Source organism: Cavia porcellus, unplaced genomic scaffold (assembly GCF_034190915.1).
Source record: "Cavia porcellus strain 051 isolate PalLab524CR breed Dunkin Hartley unplaced genomic scaffold, mCavPor4.1 scaffold_2, whole genome shotgun sequence".
NCBI lineage: Eukaryota > Metazoa > Chordata > Mammalia > Rodentia > Caviidae > Cavia > Cavia porcellus.
In genome coordinates, this window is record NW_026947485.1 from 24,889,585 (window position 1) to 24,913,072 (window position 23,488).

At 43.4% G+C, this 23,488-nt stretch overlaps 1 non-coding gene and 1 pseudogene across 1 annotated transcript; one reads left to right on the forward strand and one right to left on the reverse strand.

The window, feature by feature from the left end:
* Nucleotides 1-3,287: 3,287 nt before the first annotated feature.
* Nucleotides 3,288-3,428, forward strand: LOC111756890 (small nucleolar RNA SNORA2/SNORA34 family). The gene has a single exon (XR_002791276.1). It is a non-coding gene; the product is annotated as a small nucleolar RNA SNORA2/SNORA34 family (small nucleolar RNA).
* An 18,897-nt stretch (nucleotides 3,429-22,325) lies between these two features.
* On the reverse strand, nucleotides 22,326-22,417 carry LOC111756895 (small nucleolar RNA SNORA40; annotated as a pseudogene).
* Nucleotides 22,418-23,488: the final 1,071 nt, after the last annotated feature.

Consider the following 23,488-nt stretch of genomic DNA (forward strand, 5'->3'; position numbering starts at 1 on the left):
AGCTGTCCAGAAGTGTCCTCCATCCAGAGGAAAGTGGCAGTCAGGAACAAGCCAAAGGGGGAACCCTAGGGGAAAGAACTAGCTTCTCAAACAAGTTCCCACAGACCTCGGAAGGACACCCCAGGGCTGGTTCATGAACAGCCTCCATCTGTGAATAAATGAGCTTTGCTGTTGAGATTTTTTCTGCTTCCAAGTCATAGCTTGGTTTACTAGTAGCAGTAAACTATGGCTGGATGGTTAGCTGCCATGCTAGGATCTATTTGGACTACCTAGGGAAGGACCAGAAGTGTTGACCTACAAGACTAGTTTGGCCAACCATGCTGGTATACATTCATACCAACTCCAAGTGCATGTAGACAACTAGGTAGTGTAAGATAGCCCATGCAACACTTACTGAAAAACAATGATGAGAAAAAGAAGGAAAAAATGGAAACAAAGCCTCTGTAAATGAGGAGAGGAAGAGGGGTTAAAGGGAGGGGAGGGGAATAGGGAAAAAAAAAGAATCAGGTTATATCCTGTACAGGTTCAAATTCCTTATAATGAATATGGTCATTATATATATATATTTAAAATGTACCAATAAACTTAATGAATTAAAAAAGAGCATATCAAGGTCAAGGCTGAATGGTACATGGCAATAAGTGGTTTATTAATTGACCTGCGGAACATGAAGTTGGTGCACAGAGTGTCAAAGCATGGGAGCCTGCAGGTGACACTAAGCTAGTTGTCTCAATATTGCTGAAGACCAAATGGTGGTGTAGAACAGGGCAAAGTGAACACAACCAGGCGTGATCTCAAAGCCATGCACACAACCAACTACTGGCAGATAGACTATATGAAGTCTCTCACCACAGGGCAAGAGGGATCTGCTATGCAATGAAGGAAGCTGAAACCCTTTGGATTTGGAGTTTCTATTCCTTGTTTCAAAAGCTGCGGCAGATAGCACTATAGCTAAGGCAAGTCTTCATCAGTCAGGACCTAGAACCTAAAGTTTCCCTATCTATGGAATGTATTCCACCACCCCATAAGAAAAAGCATGGCCCACAAAAATAGCAAGTGCTGAGATACGTGGCCTATCTGCAGAGCCTAAAGAGCTGCAGGAAAATGGCTTTGTTTTATAGTACTAGGGATTGAACCCAATTAATTGAACCCAAAGGTACTCTAGCACTGAGCTACTTCTCCAGCACTGGGATTGTAATGTATTGTATTGTATTGTATTGTATTGTATTGCATTGTGCTTTATTGTGTTGTATTGTGTTGTATTGTGCTCTATTGTGAGACACGTTCTCACTAAATTTCCCAGGCAGTACTCAATTTTGGAGTTCTGCTAGCTCAGCCTCCCTAAATATGTGATTGCAAATGTGTGCCACTGAGCCCAGTCTGGAAAATTGAAATTAATGATTCAGTGGCTCTATACTGATGACACTATACTATAAGTTAGTTAGTTAAAAGCCTACAAAGAAAATTCTATTGCTAAAGTATGTAAGTACCAATGTGAATAAAGGGATACACTGTGTTGATAAATTAGGGAACTTCATTCTTCAAAATTCCCAAATCTAATACATAAGTCAAAAGCAACTATCATCAAAAGGCCAGCAAATGTCTGGTGTGCAGTTTAACAGATTTCAAATTCTAAAATGTATTTGTGAGAAGAGCCTTCAAGAATTATCAAGATAAATCTGTTAAAAAACAAGAGATATGCCCTATCAGATATTAAAACATACCAAATATGTGTGGTTAGTAGGGGAAAATAATAGAACAGAGTTGAGGAAGGGGTGCATGCATATAAGAGATTTCAGTATATGACAGAATTTATATTTAATATTAATGGAGAAAGGAAAAACAATAAATGGTTTGCATAATTGGTAAAGCATTGGACATTGTTTATATTCAACTGATAATTTAACTACATAAAAATTTAAATTCTGTCTAGTCAGCCACTATAGCAGCATTAAAAGATAAGCAACCTTTCAGCTAAGGACATGAGGTTGATTGGTTTTATTCTTTCTCATGGCTCCACTAAAATGATTGTGAAATTGTAAACAGATGGATGAACTGTCAAGAGCAAAGCGATTAGAAGAAATCAGAATGAGACATTTCCATTCATTATAGAAAGAAACACAGTGGATGCATCACTAGTAAGTTCCTTACCCTGTGAGAATAATTTGTAGCTGAAATCCAGAGGGTTCAAGAATCTAATTTGCTTCAACACCCAGGAATGCTACAGGAGGCCGAGGATGGCTGAGGGCAAGGTGACATAAGACACTGAAAACCAGGAGATTGGGGCAGGGTCTACATGAAGTGCGGATGGGCCCACAGATTTCCTCCTTTACTCCTGTGTTACCTGTCAAGAGCCCAGAATCCTGTCCACAGGCAGAAGATCAGCAAGTTCATTCTCAGACAGGCTACCATAGAACCTAGGAACAAAACCCCTGGCCACCTCCACTTGACGTCCCCCAGGGAAAGGCTCAGTGTTCTTGTCATTGGTTCTAAAGTAGACCCTGCAGGTCAAGTTTACAACACCAGAGCTTCCAGTCAGCACCACGCAGTCTCCTCTTGGCCATAAACAATAACACAAAAAACACTAGACTTTATAGGAAGTGTTCCAATATGAAACAAATTCAAATAAGCCAATAGGAAAAATAAACCCACAGGGAAGGAGATCATTCACACACTAGGAAGGACATTTTAAAACATTTTTATATTCTCAGAGATACTAGATGATACTTTATCCATGTATAATTACAGTACACCATGGAAAGGAATGTGGGAAGAGTTCTTAGAAATCAAGATTATGATAGTCAAAGTAAAACAAATAAATGATTTTGAAGGCCTAGGAAATTTTCCTAAAGTTAAACAAAGAGAAAAAGAAATTATTACAGAAAAATGGGCAAAAAAAAAAAAAAAAAAACACTGGACCTGAGGATCAATGGAACAGATTAGAAGATGCAGAAACAACTCCAAACACACTTAGCCATCTTATCTTTGACAAAGGAGCCAAATATCCTCATTGGAAGAAAGCCTCGTTACTAAATGATGCTGGAAAACTGGTATTCTGAGGATTATATGCCGAACCAAGATTAAAACTAGACCCATATCTAAGCTAAAATAAAAATAGATCAAATATCAAAATATTAAAAAAAAAACACTGAATCTTCTAGAAGATAGAATAGGTAGAATGCTTGAAGAGACTGGTGTACGCAAAGACTTTATGAACAAAATTCTCAATGCACAGGAACTAGCACAAATAATCAACAACTGAGAGCTCATCTTATTAGGAAGCTTTTCTGGCCCTGAATCAAGGCCAGCAGCTTCCTGACACTGTTGGTTTCAAGCAGGAACCTAAAGAGATGTCTTTCTATGGTCTGTTGGCCGTAGAACATAGAACTTGGGCAGTGAAATGGTCAATTCATTAGAAAAAAACAGCTTGAAGCAACCCCTCCCTCCCTCCTGGTGAGCGGCTGTGAGCATGGCAGGCTGCAGAGGCCCAGGAGGGGAGCCTCTGGGGTTTACTGGGACCCGTGCCATGCTGGGACCTGCAGTGCCAGGAAGCCAAGCAACACCCCCGCCACGCCTGTTTTGTTTTGTTGAACTTCAATATACATGAAGTATGGACAGCTATTTTGAAGAGAACAAGAGACTCTATGACAGCCATTAGTGATTTCCCTATTGTCTGGTTTTGAAGACCTAACACGCCTTCCTCATTCTGTTCAGATCAGTTTTATACTATGTAGTTTTGCATGAATTCTCTGTATGCGAAGACATGGACAACTATTTGGAAGAAAATGAGAGACAATATGATAGACAGTGAAGATTTCAGGTCGTCTAGCTTTGAAATTTATATCTCTTACATTGCTTTCTTATGTCCTATTTTGTTGTGTCTAATTTTACCCCCTTTAAAATAAAAAAAAAAACAACTTTTAGCAAAGAAGCTTTTGCACAGCAAGAGACACCACTAACAGAGTGATGAGACAACCCCGAGAGTGAGAAAAATTTTGCCAGCTGTTCCTCAGACAAAGGACTAATATCTATAAAACAGAAAGATCTAAAAGAAATCAGACCCCCCAAATTTAAAAACCCAATCCAAAAACAAGCACCTGAAAATGCACTTTTCAGATGAAGTAGAAACTGCAAATATGAAAAAATGTTCCACATCACTAGTCATTAGAGAGTTGCAAATTAAAACAATACTTAGGTTCTGTCTCACTCCAGAAAGAATGGATATCAACAAGAAATCAACCAATAAAAAATGGTGGGCAGTGGGAAAAAAGGAACCCTTCTCTACTGCTTCTGGGAGTGTAGACTGGTGCAATCACTACGGAAATCAAGAGTGGAGATTCTCCAAAGACTAAAACTAGAGGTTCCACTTGACTCAGCTATTCCCCTTCTTCATACCTTCTCAAAAGAATTAAAGGAATCATATTGCAGTGATATATGCATACCCATGTTTATAGTTTTGTTGGAGACCGTCACAAAGCAGCTCTGAGCAGGATTTAAAATTAACTAATTAGGGCCAAGTCCTTAGCTCAGTGGATTAAGTGCCTGCTTGGCAAACGTGAAGTCTTGAGTTTGATTCTGGTACCAAAAAAAAAATTAACTAATTGGCTTTCTATGTTTATCTGTGAGTCTGTGAGTCTGTCGTAGGCCTAGGCCCCTTGCCTGGTGATGGGAGCTGAGTCATAGTAAGTGAACCTCTATGAATCACTGGTCCTGGCTGAGGTCTGTAGTGGCCTGTGATGCCAGAGATACCTCAAAGGGCAAGATAAAGCCGCAGCTGAGGACACCTGGCTCAAACATCAGTTAAGTAGATAGAGACTGCAGCTGCAGGCATCTCACTCCTGCCGTCTCACTCCTACCATAAATGTCATCATGGAGATAAGACGATTTTCCTAAATTGGCATAATTCACTACTTGGAGCAGTCTTTGAAGTGACTCCCAAGGTCCTGCTCATTTCCCGTGTTTTCCTCAGCATCCTCTTTCTTTGTTTGAATACCTAATAAATATGGGCAGCCCAGAGAAGCTCTTTGTCTTAGCCTTCATCATAGCCAGAGTCAAGAACTCTGCAAGAGGGTTTTGATTCTCCTGGAACCCTAAAATCATACCCCTAGTCTCATTTATTTAAGCCTTTGTCATACACTCATTTGGAGATTGGAGATCTAGGTCAGACCTTGATACAGTTTGTAATAGCTAAATCTTGGGAACAGCCCAAATGCTCATCAACTGATAAGTAGATAAAGATTTTTTTTTAGATATATACAACTGAGTAGTACTCTGCCATATAGAAAGATAAGCTTGAGACATTTCTAGGGAAATGGATGCATGCCAAGACTATTCTCTTAAGTGAAATAAATCAGACACATTTGTTCAAATACTGCATGGCTTCTCTGTTGTGAGAACCCAAAGGATTACTAAGGATCAAAATATAAGATAGATATTGGGAAGTAGGAAGAAAATGTTTAAACAAGGGAAGTCAGGAAGGGGAACAAGGGAGGAAGAGGAGGAAAGAAGGGATAAGAAAAAAACAGAATATACGGAAGAAATGGAAAAAAAGCTTTTGTATAAAAGAGGGTAAGAACATCTGAAGGGAGGAGAGGGGAATGGAAAAAAGAAGAAACAAGGCATACTGTATACAGGTACAAATTCCTTATGATGAATGCTATAACTGACCGGCGCAGCTCCAATGAAACAGGAGACAGGAGACGCTTTTGTGGACGACAGTTAACTGCTAGTTTATTTACGCGGGCTCTGGTTTATATATTTGGCCGTGACCAATCACAGGCTGCCACAAGGAAGCAGGGCGGGAATGGGATGTAGGCTCTGGCTATTATATCCAGCTGTGGCCAATCAGGAGTTGCCACAGAGTACAGAGTGAGCGCGGGGTGCGCACGGGTTGGCTAATTTAAAGAGGAACGTAGTGCATTGCGGAAGCTGGCGTGGTCCTTAGTCCCGGCTGGGGTATGGTATGTTGAGCGCCTGCGCCCAACATCTCCCCCTTTCTTTATAACTGACGCAGGGTCTCCAGAGGTCGGCGCCCCTCGTGAGGTGCCATGCGGCCGTCATGACAGTGCCTCACTACTCGTTGGTGCTCTTTTGGAGGGGGCGGGAAATCTGTTTTATGAGCCCAACCCACGTGCTCGCCAACATGGGGACCGGGGTGTCTCCTGGCCAAGGACGACACTCCCTGCGATGCTTTGCTCCACACCTGCGTCACAGCATGGCGAGCCATGCTGCCGGGCTTTGACCAGATTCCATGATCAGCAATGCTTGTTTGATACTTTGTCCCTATTCCTTTGTCTGCGAATCCGACAGAGCAGAAGTAGACTGCCGAATGCGGCAAGTGTAGTCATGGTAGCCAGAGCCCCTATTCCTGCCCATTCCTTTATGAAAGCCAATTGGAGAGTTGGCCTGAGCTGGATCACAGGAAACTCGTCTGAGTCCGCCATAACTGGAATCGGTGCGAACTGGAGTACCTGCATAACAACAGCTGAAAGTGTACTGTTATCCCAACATTATAACATATAACAGGTTGCGGTGGAGCAATTTAGAAAAGTCATTGGCTGCAAGGACCGTACGAGATGCAAGAAGGAAGGGAAAAGGAGGCTACTAACCAGGGGAGTTGGCCAAGGTGCCATGGTTAATGGGAGTTGTGGGTGTACTTGCTTGGTCTGGCTTGTGAGGCTCCTGTTGGTTCCCCTGTTCTGTGGTTGACGTTTCCTCTGGGTCGGGGTCTGGTGGTTTGCAGGGACGTATCAGGCGTTCCGGGACCCAGACAGGTTCGCTGCCTTCTTCCTGCGGGAAGATACAGACCGCCCCTCTTGCCCAACTAAGTACTGGGCTGGGGCCTCTCCACACCCCATGCAGGAGGTCTTTCCAGCGTACCCAACCATGTTTGGGTACGACAGGGTTGGCATGTAGCTGTGCTGGCGTGAATCCTTGTGGGTTGATGTTTACAAAATTGTAAGTGAAGAGGGCAAGATTTAGTCTGGCCCTAGGTGTCATGCCCTGGGCAATACCCTCCTTTTGTTTAAACAGAATAGACTTGAGGGTTTGATACGGCCTAACTTTAATTGCTCTTGAATAAGTTTGGATGCGGCTTTTGTTTTGTCTCGTGGTAGGGGCCACTGATTTATCCAAATGGGGTCATTAGAGACCCATGTCAATTTGAGAGGGGCAGAAGCCGAGTCAGTGACCCCCACTAAAAACCCAAACCTTGCCTCTGAGCACGTGGTTGTGCCTGGATGGGGAAAGGCCTTCCTTGCAGGTCTTTGCCTAATCCTTTGCCTGGTTCATACCCTTGATTTTTAAGAATTCTCCTGGCTGTGTGAGAATATTCATTGCACAAGGTCAAGTCTAGGGCAGAGAGCACTTCTCTCCCCCATAGGGTAACTGGAAGCTGGAGAACATAGGGTATGAATTCTCCTGAGTGTCCCTCATTGTCTTCCCATTTAATTATCTGACTACTAATTTTAGGTGCATGAACTGATCCCAAGCCTTGCAGTGTTTGTTGTGCCATCTGGGTAGGCCAGGTTAGTGGCCAGTCCTTTTCAGCTATAATAGAGCGGTCTGCTCCTGTGTCTAGCAGTCCGGATATTTTTCGCCCATTGAGTGACAACGTTAGCATGGGGCGCTCATCCAATCTAAGAACGAGGGCGGCAAAGGCTGGGTCTGATGATCCAAATCCTCTGTCTCCTCTAATACCAGACAATGATGGATAATCCCCATGACGGCTGGATAACACTAGCATCTGAGCGATGCGGTCTCCTGCCCCTACAGCTACTGGGCCTTTAGGAGCCTGCATCATCACCTTTATTTTTCCTGTGTAATCAGAATCTATAACACCCGGTAAGACCTGTATTCCTTTCATGGAGAGGGATGATCGACCAATTATCAACCCTACTGTGCCTTCCGGTAAGGGGCCGGACATATCTGTCTCTATGGCCTGTATCCCCATTTTCGGGGTTAATACGAGTCCAGTGGTGGCACAGAGGTCAAGTCCCCCTGAACCCGGAGAGGCTCTCCTCGGTTCTGACCTGCCCATGTTGGCATCATTGGCAGTGTCTGGTCTACCATATACTCTCTGGCTGGGTAGAATCGGGGGCCCACCCCCCCCGGGGGGGCCCCCCAATCCCGTTTTTTGGCCTCTCTGTGTTACGGCCCTTACCCGTGAGGGGCAACCCATTTACATCAAAGGTGGAGCGGCACTCCGCGATGGAGTGATTTCCCTTTTTACATCTGGGGCACTTTCGGTCTTCAGGAGGGGGGGGTTGTTCTCTTCCGAGTCCCCAAGATGGACAGTCTCTTTTTATGTGTCCCTGTCTGCCGCATTTGAAGCAGCCTTCTTTTGGGCGGGCGCCATTCTGTGGTGCCACTCTGCCTTCCTGACCTTCTTTAGTTAGCTTCATTAGCATGGCTGCCAAACCTGAGTTGGTTAATGGCCCCCCGATCTCCTGACAGAGTTTCATCCATTCCTCAAGAGGCCTATTTTTGTATGGACTAATGGCAGAGTGACATTCTTTAGTACATTGCTCAAAAATGAGCTGCTTAATGAGCGGCATGGCTGTCTCAGCATCCCCAAAAATTCTCCCTGCCGCCTCCATCATGCGGGCCACAAAATCTGAAAAAGGCTCGCTCGGGCCCTGCAAAATTTTTGTCAAGTGGCCTGAGACTTCTCCCCTAGCCGAGACCCATTTCCATGCTTGTATGGCTATTCTATTTATCTGTGCATACACCTCTTGTGGAAATATCAGCTGGTTATTGAGATACTGCCCTTGTCCTAATAACATATCCGCGTTCCAGGCAGCCTGATTGTTCTGGGCATTAGCTTGCGCCTGTTCTGTGGCAAGTTCAACATTCCAAGCTTTCCAATCAAGATATTGGCCTGGGCTGAGCACTGCCTTGCACAAACTGGCCCAATCAGCAGGTGTCATGGCATTTCCTGCCAGGGCTTCTACTAGGGACAGGGTATACGCCCCGTTAACACCGTACATGGTGCTGGCCTCCTTAAGATGCTTTATCGCCTTCATATCTATAGGCAGGTGGGCTCTGTTTCCCTGAGCATCTACAGCAACCGGAAAAGCCTGGAGAAAACGGCCCAGGCCTCCTGGGTCCTCTCTTTTGACTTGATGCCAAAGGTCTTCCTGGAATGTCCCAGGGGACGTCTGGACCTGTTGCGGACAGCTACATAGCTGATGGCAGGGTCTCTGGTGGGCATGATAATCTTGCGGGTTGGGAGGTAGAGCCATAGGTCTTATACGGGGTGGCCCTGGGATCCCATACTCGCTTTCATTGACCCATTTACTCTGAGAAATCCTGCATTGCAGCTCATTTATGGCCTCAGAGTAGGGCCCTCTCGACTGCGTGTGTGTGACTTCCCCTCTTTCGGTGGTGTCTGCATCCGTCATTTTGTATACTTCTCCTTCCTTCCCCTCATTATCTGACGAGTCTGGGTTGGGTGGGGTCACCTCGCCTGCGGCACTGGACTCGTGAGATTGCTCGTGGGAGGATTCTGCCTGATGGTAATCAAGCGCCATGGCGCCAGCCCTTATATGGTCACGACAAGAGGTGTCTGCGAGGCAGCCTTTCACTATGGCCCAAAGGGGTCTGACTCCTGGCTCCAGGAGGCCATTTTCTACTGCAAAGTCAAGATCACTCCCTAATTTATCCCAGCTGGGGATGGTAACGGACCCCGTGGGACCAAACCAAGGTGCTACCTTATCGGCCTGATCGAGGAAGTTTTGAATTTGTTCTCGTTTCATTTGTAATCCCTTTTCTCTCAGTAAGTCGCTTAAGGCGACTGACAGTGGCTGAGTAGCCGTGTTACCCATGTTAACCAGAATTTCAAGAGTTTCTTTTTATTTTATATTTTTCTTTTTCTTTTTTTTTTTTTATACAGGGACAGCTTAGTCCCCGCGCCCCTTTACGGCGCCCCCAAAACCGGCCTCTTTACGGCCCCCGGAACTCTCTTTACGAGTTCCTGACCCTTGCGATGCGTCCGCCCAAGGTTGCCCAATAGCCCCCGCTATCCGGCCCTGTTGCGTAGCACCCGCTACCAACGTTGAGCAGTTTAACCTGTCAGCCCTCGCCCGCCAAGTAGCCCCGATATTGGCGCTTGACGATTTTACCTGTTGACGTCTCTGTTCCGTCGGAGAGAGAGGTTCGTTCCCGTACTGTCGGAGAGAGGGTCTCAGCGTTCCGGGCTCCCCGTACGGGCCACCAGTTGACCGGCGCAGCTCCAATGAAACAGGAGACAGGAGATACTTTTGTGGACGACAGTTAACTGCTAGTTTATTTACGCGGGCTCTGGTTTATATATTTGGCCGTGACCAATCACAGGCTGCCACAAGGAAGCAGGGCGGGAATGGGATGTAGGCTCTGGCTATTATATCCAGCTGTGGCCAATCAGGAGTTGCCACAGAGTACAGAGTGAGCGCGAGGTGCGCACGGGTTGGCTAATTTAAAGAGGAACGTAGTGCATTGCGGAAGCTGGCGTGGTCCTTAGTCCCGGCCGGGGTATGGTATGTTGAGCGCCTGCGCCCAACAATAACTATATCTAAAATGTATTTTAAATAAAATTTTAAAAATATTGAAACAAGAAAAGCTAAGAAACATACAGAATTAATTCAAGTGTTTGAATATGTGACTATGAAGGATAAAACAGAGCCAGGCATAGTGGCACATGGTTGTAATCCCAACACTCAGAAGGCTGAGGCAGGAGGATTGCTGTGAGTTCAAGGCCAGTGTGGGCTACATAGTGAGTTCAGGACCAGCCTGAACTATATAATGAGAAACTTTCTCTCTGTGTGTCTCTCTGTCTCTATCTCTGTCTCTGTCTCTGTCTCTGTCTCTGTCTCTCTCTCTCTCTATCTATCTATCTATATATATATATATATATAATTAAAAGCGAGGCAACAGAGAAAAAATAAAGGTAGGGAAGTAGGAAGAGAGGTAATTAGGTAAGTACTGTGATAGATGAACAGGTAGATGAATAAGAAGACAGAAAAACTGGCCTAGAAATGAAGGGCATAAACATCCACACTGAAAGAATCCACTGAGTAGCTAAAACAACAAGTAATATGGCCTCCCTTTCATGCAGTTCCAAATAATCGTGACATTTCAGAACACAGACTGTAGTGAGGAAAGAGCAAAAAGTTTACAGAAAGAATTGATCACAAGCATCAGAATCACATCAGATTTCTCAGCACGTAGTATGAATCTAGAAGAAATTGGAGGAGTATTTTCAAAATATACAAAGAAAATTATTTTTAACTACAGTTAAACATCCAGCAAAACTAGCAATTAGTGTAAGGAAAACACAAATGTGAAGTTGGGTGTGGTGGCACATGCTTGTAAATCCATCACTCTAGGAGGCTGAAGCAGAAGGATCGCAAGTTTGAACCCAGCCTAGGAAATTTACGAATTTATTGAGACCCTGTCTTTAAAATATGGGGGTCAGAAAGGGGGAGATGAGAACGTAGCTCAGTGTGAAGGCCTTGAATTCAATCCCCAGTACCATGATAAACAAACAAATTTTATTTCATCTACAAAATCTTATAACTCAGATGGAGAATGGTAGAGGGGTCTGAAAGGGAGACCGCTAGGAAAAGGGAGAAATGTGAAACAATAAATGATCAGATACAGCGCTGGGGGAAGCACAGGCTAGAGCGTTCCCTTCAAGCAAGACGAGGTAGTTTAACCCACTTCAACAAGAATACTCAGCTCCTTTACAGAGAAACTGTAGTTATGGTATAAATCTTGGCTCTGCGATGTATGGTATTTGTGGAGTTGTGACATAAATACAGATATTTATTTGACTATAAATAATGACAAAAACCTATCAAGACAGCAAAAGGGAAGTAAAAGTAGTGTTAAGATTACATTTTTACCTGTCAAGAAAGAAGCCATTAGATAATGCCTAAAATTGAATAAACAAGAAATAGCAATGTAAGCATACTATTTTGGAACACTAAAATTATTAAAGATTCACAGCTAAAAGAAAGTAAAATAAAGATGACTCTAGGGATTTGGAAGAATGGAGAAGCAGAAGAGGGATTTTATTGTTTTTTACTATAACCTTTTTAAAATTTACCTAGGATTGGCCAGGGACTTAGCTCAGCAGCATAAGCACCTGCCTGGCAAGTGTATGGTCGTAAGTTGGATCCTCGGTACCAAAAAAAAGAAAAACCAAAACAAAACAAAACAAAACAAAAAAACCCCAACAACTTATAATTAAAAAGTTATAAAATTGAAAATTTACTTATAATGAAAAATATCAAATTTACAAACTTATAAACAATGCAAAGACCACAGATATCACAACATACAAGGGAAAATACTATAATTCAAAAAAATTTTGTGGTGGGTGCTTGAGATCATACTCAAGGCCTTGTATGCACTAGGCAAGTACCCTACCACTGAACTATATCCCTAGCCATAACTACAATACTTTTTATTAATTTACTGTCTGACACATCCTTTCAATGCATTTGCTGGGGGGGTTTCTGGATGACCATTTTTAATTGCCTTTTCATTTTTAATATAAAAATAACATTCTAAATATTGTTTGTTTGTTTGCTTTTGTTTTTTTGAGACAGAGTTTTTGCTATGTGTCCCAGGCTGGCCTCGAACTCACAGCAATCCTGCCTCATCCTCCAGAGAAGCAACCATGCCCAGCTGACACTATTTTCTTTACAGAGAACAAAAGGCTGATTCTGTTTTTCTTTAGCAGAAGTAGCTGAATTTATTTTTTATTTATTGACAGTGCATAGAAATTTATTTAAATTTCACAAGTTGCTATTAATAATATAACTTAATAAAATTTGTGATAATTTTGAGGAATGCCTTGCAAACTTTAATATACAAACTGAAAACTTTGAAGGAGTTTAAATTGGCAAATGCAGTGATTAATTTAAATACGTTTTAAATTAAAAGCACTCATCATCCAAATTTCACTCGTGGTATAATGCTATATCATGTACTGAGGTGGTGACACTGTGTGGCTGACATTTAGATGTCCCCCCAAAGGCTATGCATTCAGAGGTAGTGTTCTGGGGAGGTGACTGGATCACGGGAGCATGATGCTCTTCAGTGGATTCATCCACTGAGGATTTTGTAGCTAAATCTGATGTTGGGAAGTGAAGCCTGGCTGGAGGAGGTGGGTCACTGGGGTCTGGCCTGGAAGGGTCTGTCCCCCTCCCTCTCCCTGTGTTCTTGCCTACCACGTCATGATCTGTGTCTTCTCTGCCAATCCTCTTTCCATGGTGGCCTGCGTTAGAGCCTGTCAGCTTGGACTGAAACCCCTACGAACTATGAGCTAAAATAAAGGCTTCTTTCCCTAAGTAGTGGTTGTGGGGTATTTTGTCCTGGCAATGAAGAAAATAACTAAGATACATCAGATGAAGACTTCCATTTTGACCAGGCATGAATGAGGAACTAGTCCTCTATTTATAATTTGCATAGCTGATCTCTGTACTGATTTTCTATATACTATGCTGTAGGGTAGTTTGTATCCAAGGCTCAGATGTTGAAGGACTGGTCCTCTGCTGGTGGCATTATTGGGAGACAGTAGAACTCTGGAAAATGGGGTCTACTTGAAGGAAGCAGGTCATTGCGGTGGGTCATATTCAATGGATACTGCAGGCTCCGCCCTGTTCTTTCCTGCTACCCTGCTAAGAATTTTCCTCTGTTGCTTCCAAATGTTTGCTAAAGGACACCTGTTTTATGTTGACTCTTCGTGATCTTTTATTTGTGGGGAAGAAAACTCATAAAAGGAAGTAGGAATTTCATTCTATTCTTGAGGGTATTTATAAATTATTGCTCTTTTTTTTTTTAGATGGGTAACAATGGCTTTTATTTTTTCTTCTCGTATCCTAATATGTGACTCTCTAGATTTCCTCTGTGAGTCAGGCCATGTGGTTGTTGTGCCTTTCTGAGTTTACTAAGTCCTGCTCAATGACCAGTCCTGCAAAATACTCTAATTTTGTCAGCATGCAAAACTACCCCAAGAGGAAATAATGGCTTCCTTTTGTAGATACATAACAAAAGGCTGCTATAAGGGAAAACAGTGAAAAATTTCATTAAGAGCATTTTCCCCCCTTTCTCAATCTTGAGCCTTGGATCTGCAGGGAGAAGGTTGGGGCTTAATAAAACCTACAATTGGTCCCAGGGGCTCTTGCTTTATTTGATTACATTTTTCCCAGTTGCACTATGGAGTCTATCTTTAAACCTTTTCTCTTCCCATTGTTTGTCATTTTAAAAAATTGTGGGTGGTAAATCCATTTCACCTGCAAAAACACTTTGGAAATAGATTTTCTTCTTTCATACTTAATGTCAACAATTTCAGCTCTCTAGCCTTTTTCTCTCACTGGCTCAGATTTTCTAAATTTTGATCCAGGATTAAAGGGATTTGGAAGAGATTTAGCGTTAAGGCAAAGCTTTCCTTGGTATTTGATTTAACAAATTATAAGATGAAAAATGTTTTCTCTAATCTCAATGCTTTGATAATTGCATAGGTATACTGACCAATCAGATATTCTTGTGTTTTCTTGCTCTTGGTCTTCTTAGAAGTCTGATGCTCTCATGGCCCTACCTGTGTCACTGGGCCCTCACTGTGTGTGCCCCAGCAGGCTTCTCATTATAAATGTGAGGACTGCATTTTCAGACTTGCAAAACACTCCCTGTGCACTGCCAGGGCCAGCCAGAATTCCAGAAACTTCCCCAGGGACAGCCCTCTATGATTCTTGGACAATTGGTGTCACTTCCCCTGGCTCCTTTGCCCCTTGATTAGCATATTTATGTGTGGGTTTTTCATCATTTCTTGTAAGATTAAAGTCCCCTTCCCAATATGGAAGCAGGCTGATCTGTGGAGCCCTTACTGCTCACTTCCCACCTCTGCCTCACTGCTGTGCTTCCCTGTGGGTATTAATCAAGTTTTCTCAAATACATTCTTTGCATTCAATTCTTTGTCTCAGGGTCTGCTTCTGGGAAAACTGTGAGGTTGAGTCATAAGAGGATAAGCTAAGCAGTCTGCAGTACTGTAATTCTTTGATACCTTAATACACTTAGTTCAAAACAGAACTGAATTTCCTGTTTGTCTTAGTTACTGTGATTGTTGCTGGGATACAATATCTGACACCCACAATTTAAAGGAGGAAAGGTTTATTTGGCCTCACAATTTGTAGAGGTTTCAGTGCATAGTTGGCTGACTCCAAGGCAGGGCAGCATGGCAAAGAGGATGGCAGAGAAGAAATAGCTCATAGCATGGCAAAGGGAAGCAGAGAGACAGAGAGAGGATGGAGAGGAGGAGATACATCTTTCCAGGCCACACCCCCAGTGACCCACCTCTTCCAATAAGACTTCAGCTCTCACCATCATATCTAACTATAAGCTAATTAGTGGATTTGTCCATTGAGTATCACACACTCATAATTCAATGAATTCCCCAAAGCCAGACCTATGAGTGCATGAGGCTTTGGGGGACATCAAGGTATAAACTGTAGCACTGTTGCTGCCACATGTTGTAGCACCACCATTCACGAATTTCTCTTTTAGACCTGTGTTTCTCAAATGAAGGGACTCATTCAAGAACTCTCTCTTATAGTAATTCTATTTAGTTGTTTGCTTCATAGAGAGACTCTCAGTATCCAGGCAAAACTGGAAAATGATGACCAAGCTGTTGAAACTTACTAGAATTGTCACTTATGATAGAATTAATAATGACATCCAAACATTATGATAAAGAACGAAGATGTGTATATTACCAGTGACATGAATGGTGTAAAAAAGACTCAAATTTAGCTACATCTGGTGGCACAGCCCTGAGCACTCCAGGAAACTGAACCAGAAGGATTAGCAGTTCAAGCCTAGCCTAGGCAGTTTAGTGAGATTCTGTCTCAAAATTAAAACAAAACAAAAACAACAAAACCCACAATCATACAACTTAAAAAGGCTAAGCATGGAGGGGCAAAGACTCTAGGTTCAATCCCTGGTAGTGGGGAAAAAAAAGAATTAAATTTCTAAGGCTGAAAAATGAAATGTCTGAGATGAAAACCCTTACACTAAGTCAGTGCGACAGCCTGAGTTTCCCACTGACTTCTCCATCTCCCACCTGAGCTCCTAGAGACGGTATGATGGCAGCATCAGTTCCCACACAGATGAATGCATTTTGTAGTTTCTCTAACATTTCCATAATCAGCTTTCTGTCCCTTCTCTTTACCTCCTTAGTAGCTTCTCCAGTCTTTCGCCATTCACCATCATCCTTTCTGTTACTCTCATTAAATTATGTGGGGACTGCTTCACAAGGCAAAAGAGAACAAAACAGAAAGCAAAACAAAACAAAACCAGCTGACAGCCGGCCTCCCCACAATTCGCCCACAAGTGATAACCTTAGTTTAACCACACCTGTCCTATATTTTTCCCAACCTGTCAAAAGAAAAGATACCTTTCTCATACCTGGCCCACCTTTGGCCTATGCTATCATCCCTTGCATGACCTCTGAGACACTGGCCCAGTGGCATCCTTTGTTCTGTGTCTTCAAGCTCTGGTCTGGTATGTTCTTCTTAGATCATGAACATAGCACTTCCCTGCTTGTCTCCAAATAACCTTCTATCATTTTAGATTCTTCCTGTGTATCTCTTTTCCTATTCAGCCAACATTCTGAAAAGATTGTGTGTGTGAAACTCTAAAACTCTTAGAAACACAGGGGAATATCTTCCTGATACTGGATTTGGCAAAGGATTCCTGGGTATGACACTGATAATACAGGCAAGAAAAACAAAAACAGAAAAATTGGACAACCTCAAAACCAAAACTTCCTCTGCACCAAGAACAAAATCAATAGCTGTAAGGCAATCTCCGAAATGGGAAGAAACCTTTGCAAGGCACATATTTGACAACCAGTTAATATCCAAAGTATACAAGGTACAGTGCTAGGAGTACTAGTATAATTCAACAACAAAGAGCTGACAAGTAAATGGAGAATATGAAGAGATAGTAATCATTAGGGAAATATGAGCACCAGAAGAACTAGCCCCTTATCTCCACTAAGATGGCTGCCATTAGAGAAAAAAAAACAGGAACCAACAAGTATTTAATATGTATGTGGAGGAAATAAGATACTTGTACTGCTTCTGAGAAGTTGAAATAGTACAACTGCTTTAAGAAACTGCTCAGGTCAACCCAAAAGACCTGAAATGAGGCTCTGAGAAAAATTGTGCACATACGGGCTTATAGTAGCTGGATTCCCAACAGGCCAGATGTAGAAGAAACTCAAGTGACCATTTACAGACAAATGGATAAAATGTAGCAGAAATATCCAGTGGCGTGTAGTAGAAATTATCCAGCTCAAGAAGGGAAGGAAGTTCTGAGACATGCTACAACACGATGAACACTAATGTTTACAAGAAGAGTAGCCATAACAAAATACTACACACTGGGTAGCTTAAGAAACAGAAACTTATTTTTCAGAGTTCTGGAGACTAGAAGTCCAAGGTTAAGATGCCAGCAAGTTTTGTTCTTCTGGATATAGCTTTCCGTGGCTTGCAGATGGCTATTGCCATGGGTGGGTGTGATTTGTCTTCATCAAAACTCATGTTGGAGGCTGAGCTCCTCAAAGGAATAGTGCTGAGGTGAGGAACTTTAAGGGAGGTAATTAGGCCATCTGCAGAAGGGGGTTATTGCCCACTCTTGAGAACAAGTTATGGCTCCTGAGATTGGCTTAGCTACTTCAGGAGCAAGTTGTTATAAAAACAAGACCACCCCAAATATATGGTCTTTTTCCTTTTTGTTTTTAGTTACTGGGGATTGAACCTAGGACATTTGCACTAAGCTAGAGCTCCAGCCCTGTCTTATTTTTTATTTTGAGACAAGGTCTCACTAAATTGTTAACTTGCCCATGCTGGGCTTCAACTTGAGCTCCTCCTGCTTTAGCCTCCCAGAGTGCTGGGATTACAGGGATGGACTACCATGTCTGGCCTGGTCTTTTCTGCATGCTTCTATCTGCTTGCCATTGTGGCATATGTGATTCCATCCACCATGCAACTGAGGGTCCCTGTCATGTACTAGTGCCATATTGTTTGGGCTTCCAGTCAAATAAACCTCTTTTCCTTGTTAATCATCTAGTCTCAGCTATTTTTTCACAGCAGCACAAATGGATTGCAGCGGCCACCTTTTTCCATGGTATCCGTGTGTCCAAATTACCTCTTCTTATGTGAACACAGATCAGATCAGCTTAGGACCCACCCCAAGGACTCTCCAAGTGCATGTTCTGGGGTGCTGGGGGTTAGAGCCTCAACACATGAATTTAGAGTAGACCCAATTCCACCCATAACAAGGACAGTGTTAAATTAAAAAGTCATTCCCAGAAAGACAAATGCTGTGTGATCCCATATCTACAAGGTAGAGTTATTACATTAAAAAAAATAGTGGAGTGGACTGGGGGGCTGGTAAGGTATTGTCTAACAGGTTTGGGGTTTTTTCGTTTTTTTGTTTTTGCAGGGTGAAAATTTCTGGAGATTGTACATGAATGTGAACCTACTTAACACAAATTATCTACATACTTGAAAATGATCAAGATAATAAGTTTTATGTTATGTGTATTTTACCACAATAAAAAATAATTTAAAAAGTGTGTATGTGATTGGTCTACTCTTTGCCCCCTCCTCATGATGGCATCAGCGTCATCGTATACCAGACCCCAGCACCTCCATGGTGCGCCTGCAAGTGTCACAGACACTTCCCTCGGCCTAGGACAAATCTGATTGTCCCGAGCCTGCTCTCCAGGCAGCTTGTTCGGTCAAATGCATCACTGGCTGTCCCCGGATTTAAGCAAAAGAACACAGTGTCATCCTAATCCCCTCAATTTTGCCATATCCATCCATTTCACATCCTTCCACAAATCCACCTTGCAAATGTGTCTCTGGGCCATGGCAATGGACACCTGTAACCCTAGCACTCTGGGAAGCTGAGGCAGGAAGATCAAAAGTTCAAGCCCAGCCTGTGCTACTTAGTGATTTAGCAACCTCTGTTTCAAAAGAATAAATAAATGGATAGATAGAGAGATAGATAGATAGATAGATAGATAGATAGATAGGGCTGGGAATGTGGCTCAGTGTGAAGGCTGTGGGTTCACTTCCCAGAACCCTTCCTCAAAGGTCTCATCTCTGACTCTCCATGGCCGCTGTCTTAGTTACATCCTGTCTCTCTCTGGCCTCCTTGGCTTACCAAGGGCCTCTTTGACCAGCTTTCTGCCTCGTGTCCCTACTTTCCTATCTACCTTCTGAATATCTCCCAGAGAGCTGTGAATCACAAGTCCAGGCATTCACCCTCCTACTTAGGAATGTCTTAAATCTACTACGTCTCCTGGATAAAATGCCAGTGAGGTCCCCATGGGCTCGCTTATCTCCCCTGCCTGGCACACCTCCTCATCCCTCCCCTCTGCTCACACTTCTGCCCTCCTGGAGAGGACTGCATGCATCCTGCAGCTCTGGGCCTCCGCATCTCTACCACGGGGTCCCCACTTACCTGTCTTGGCTTCTGATTGTCCTTCAGGTGTTCTACAGTAAGGTCTGACCTCTTCGGAGATCGTGGAGTGAATTGCCTCTCTCCACAGAGGTGTGCACTGAGCTGCTATTTAGTGTGAGGCACTGTGCTGGATTTTTGGCTCTCATCAGTAGTATTTAGAAGAGTGTGTGACACGCAGCAGGAAACTTGAAAAATGCCTGTTGAATTAAATTTTAAATCTTTTCAGTTTAATTAGCATTAATGATCTATCTTCAAAGCACCTGAAGAGCAGGAGGTGCTGGCATTCTTGGGATATCTAGTGAGGAGAGAAGAGAAGGCGACAGCCTCATGGGGGAGGACCAGCAGAGCAGAGGCCTGGGGAGAAGCCAGAGGGAGCTGCGGAGGCTGAGTAGCCTTAGTGGGAATTCAAACGCAGGTTTGTGCTTTGCCTTATCAAAGCTCTTCCTTATGTCTTTGGGAGACAGATCTAAAATGAAATAACACATGCAAGGGGAAACTGGGAATCTATTTGAAAACAGAGGCTCAGCAGCAGCTCCCCAGCTTGGCCTTCGGAGGCTGTTCTTTACTTTCTTCTCGTTCTACTCTGGCTGGCAGGCCAGAAGGGGAATGGCCAGAGCGAAAGGCCATCTGATGTTAATATTTCCTGCCTTATTGACTAATATCTATTAAATCCAGGTCCTGATATCATAGAAGTTACCTTATGATTCATAATGTAGCTCCCAGGTAGGACTTCTGTGCCGACTGGAATCTTGGACCACTTTTATCTCTTGCTGCCCATGGGATTCTATCCCCCACTGAATAAGTTGGGGGAGTCACTTAAATGTTCCATGCCTCAGTTTCCTCATTTTAAATTGGAGCTAAGTATCAGAGGTGTCATGAGGATTAAGTGAAAGAAGATGTTTCAACCTTTTGGAATTTTAGACCTGGGCTAACAGAAACTGTGATTCAAAACATGGCTAGTATTGCCACTTGTCAAACAAAATGCCCCAGGCATTATTCCAGATACTTCTTATGCATAATTTCCTTTGTCACAACACAAGTGTGTGAGCCCTCACACTCTGCATAGGTTTCACATTCCTCTGATATACAGAAGAATCTGGAGGCTTACACAGCCTAGAATGAGCAAACCCTGGACTCTAGAGCATCTTACTCCCCCAATACCACAATGCATTCAGGATATGGCTATTCCTGGATGCGTCTTATTTCCCTTTAAGAATGGAACCTGTGGCTGGTCATGGTGATGTACACCTCTAATCCCAGGCTGAGGCAGGAAGATTACCATAAGTTTGAGGCTGGCCTGTGCTCTGCAGTGCATTCAAGACCAGCCTGAACTGCATAGCTAGACCTTGTCTCAAACACAACAGAACCCACTGAGGTCAAGATCTGCAATTTGACGCGTCTCCACGTTGCACTGTAACAGTAAGGGAGGTCTAGGTTGTGCTGCAGGAGTAACTCCAAAACCACAGTGGATTACCCCAGCTCACCTCGCTTATTCTTGCTACATGTTGCCTGGCACAGATCAACAGAAAGAGTCTATCTACTCACGGCAGCCACCGGGGACCCAGGACCACACAGGACCATCTGAAATCTTCTTTAGTCACAAAAGGAAAGTAGTAAATTGTATACTGGTGCCTCAGTGTTCAACTCGGAAGGGTCAGACATCATTTCCGCACATAGTTTATTGGCTAAAGCTCATCAGTTGTCCTCATGTAACTTAGAGAGAACAAGGGGTACAAGCCCGCCATGTGACTGGAAGGAACAGTGAAGTATTTGTGAAGACTCACTCACAGCTGAGTAGGAAGTAGAGCAAGAACAAGGAGAAAGCAATACGCCATGGGGCAAGGAACTGAGGAACCAGACGGTGACGGTGAGCACGTCAAAAAATCAGGAAACCAATAAAGGTCACCCTGCTCCCCCTCCGCAGCATGTGCAGTCCCCACAGTACATGACCCTGGCCTGCATCCAACCCCATTTGCACTGCAATTTCCATTTCCTTCCCCAACCACACAACACAATAGGCTTGGGACACCATGACACTTCCTCGAAAATCCTCACGTGGTCAACAGCTCTCCCTCCACCGGGTGGGCCGACTCAGGTACCCTGTTCTGTCAGAATTCCTGTTAAGTCCCCAGCTGGGAATCCTCCCATGACACCAGGCCCAAGCAGACCCAGTACCTGCCCCTGTCTAGGACTGAAACTCTTCTCACTGTCTGGTCCCACCTTGGGGACTGTTCTTATTTTGTGTATTGTTTTTCTTTTCTTTTTTTATTAAAACCTGTGGAAATTTTAAGCTGTTGTTAGTACTTACTACATTGAAACAAATGTGATCCAACTCCATTGCCATGTTCGAGACACAAGCCTTTAGAAGAGAAGAAAAGAAAGCTATTTTATGTGTCACAACATGAAAACTGGAATAGCAAATCTATAGAGCTCAGACTTTGCTCGTGTCCTATGCTTTGAAATTAGCAGTTCCTTAAACCAGGTGTGGTAGGGCATGCTTGTAATCCCAGAATTTGGGAGGCGGAGGTAGGAGGATCACTGAGAGTTTGAAGGTTGAGTTCAAGGCCAGCCTGAGCTGCATAGTGAAGCCCTGTCTCAAAAAGACAAACTCTTTAGTTTCAGAACCAAACATAATGGCTATTAATATCTTCCATAGCTTTAATCTGTTAGGTATCATCATTTTTTCTTTTTGTTTTGTTTTCTGAGGAAGATTCTCACTTTGTACTCCAGGCTGGCCTCAAAGTTTCATTTGTCATGCCTTAGCATCAGGAGTGCCAGGATCACAGGCTTGTACCACTGCACCTGGCCGTGATGTTCCTTTTCTGTGCATCTAATCTCATACTGAACAGTGAGTTCTGGGTTGCAAAAGAGGATGTATTTTTTGCACCCATTCACAAGTGTTAGTCCGCTTACTCTTGTTAGTCATTTTTAAAATAAATCTTACCCTTATTACTTCTTAAAGTGTCCTGCTCAGTTCTTTGTGTGAGATACCAAGTAAAACAACTGAAAACAACTCCCCAAGGATGCCCCACACTCTCAGAATTGTTACCCTAGGTATAGATACAGCAGCATTTGCTAAGTGTTCATGAAGCAAAAAGGTGAGGCAAACATTCAGACTAAAGGTTCCCACCTGAGGCTGCACGTGAAACTCACCAAAGAAGTTCTTTAAAGTCTGGAAAGCTAGTCACTTTCCCAATATGATCCAGTGAGGTTTTTTGCCAGCAAATTTAATATTTAATTTGATTCTTGATTGCTTCACGTTCACTCAACAGTGAAAGAAGCAGTCTAAAAATGGTATTGCTATAAGACACTAATTATGTGACATTCGGGAAAGGGAAAACTATGTGAAAGTGAAAAGATCAGTGGTTTCCAGGGGACAGGGAGGCAGGAGGGGACTAGGCAGAACCAGAGGATTTTAGAGCGGTGACACTATTCTGCATGGCACTCTCATAGTAGACACTTATCACTGAACACATCCAAACCCCTAGAATGTACAGCATCAAGAGAGAAGCCTAATGTAAACAACGGACTCTGGGTCATCAACTTGTCAGTGTAGGTTCGTCAAGGGCAGCAAACGTACCACTCTGGAAGGTGAAGCTGATGATAGGGGCCGCTGTCCCCACACAGCAGCAGAGGAGTTACCCGAAATCTCTGTACCTTCCACCCAGCTTTGCTGTGAACCTACAATCACTCTAAAATAGGTCTAAACCAAGTGTGGTGATGCACAGCTATAATCCCAGCATTTTGCAAGACAGGCTGGATTGCAAGTTGGAGTCTAGCGTGGTCATGCAGCCATATAGTGAGAGCTTATCTCAAAATTAAAATAAAATAAGGGCTGGGTATATGGCTCTGTGTAAAGGCTCTGTGTTCAATCACTTAAAAAAAAAAAAAAAAGACGGTGCTACAAAACCCTAAACAGTCAGCTCTCTGGATGAAGTGCAGTCATGTGTATCAAACCAAATGAGCACGTCCG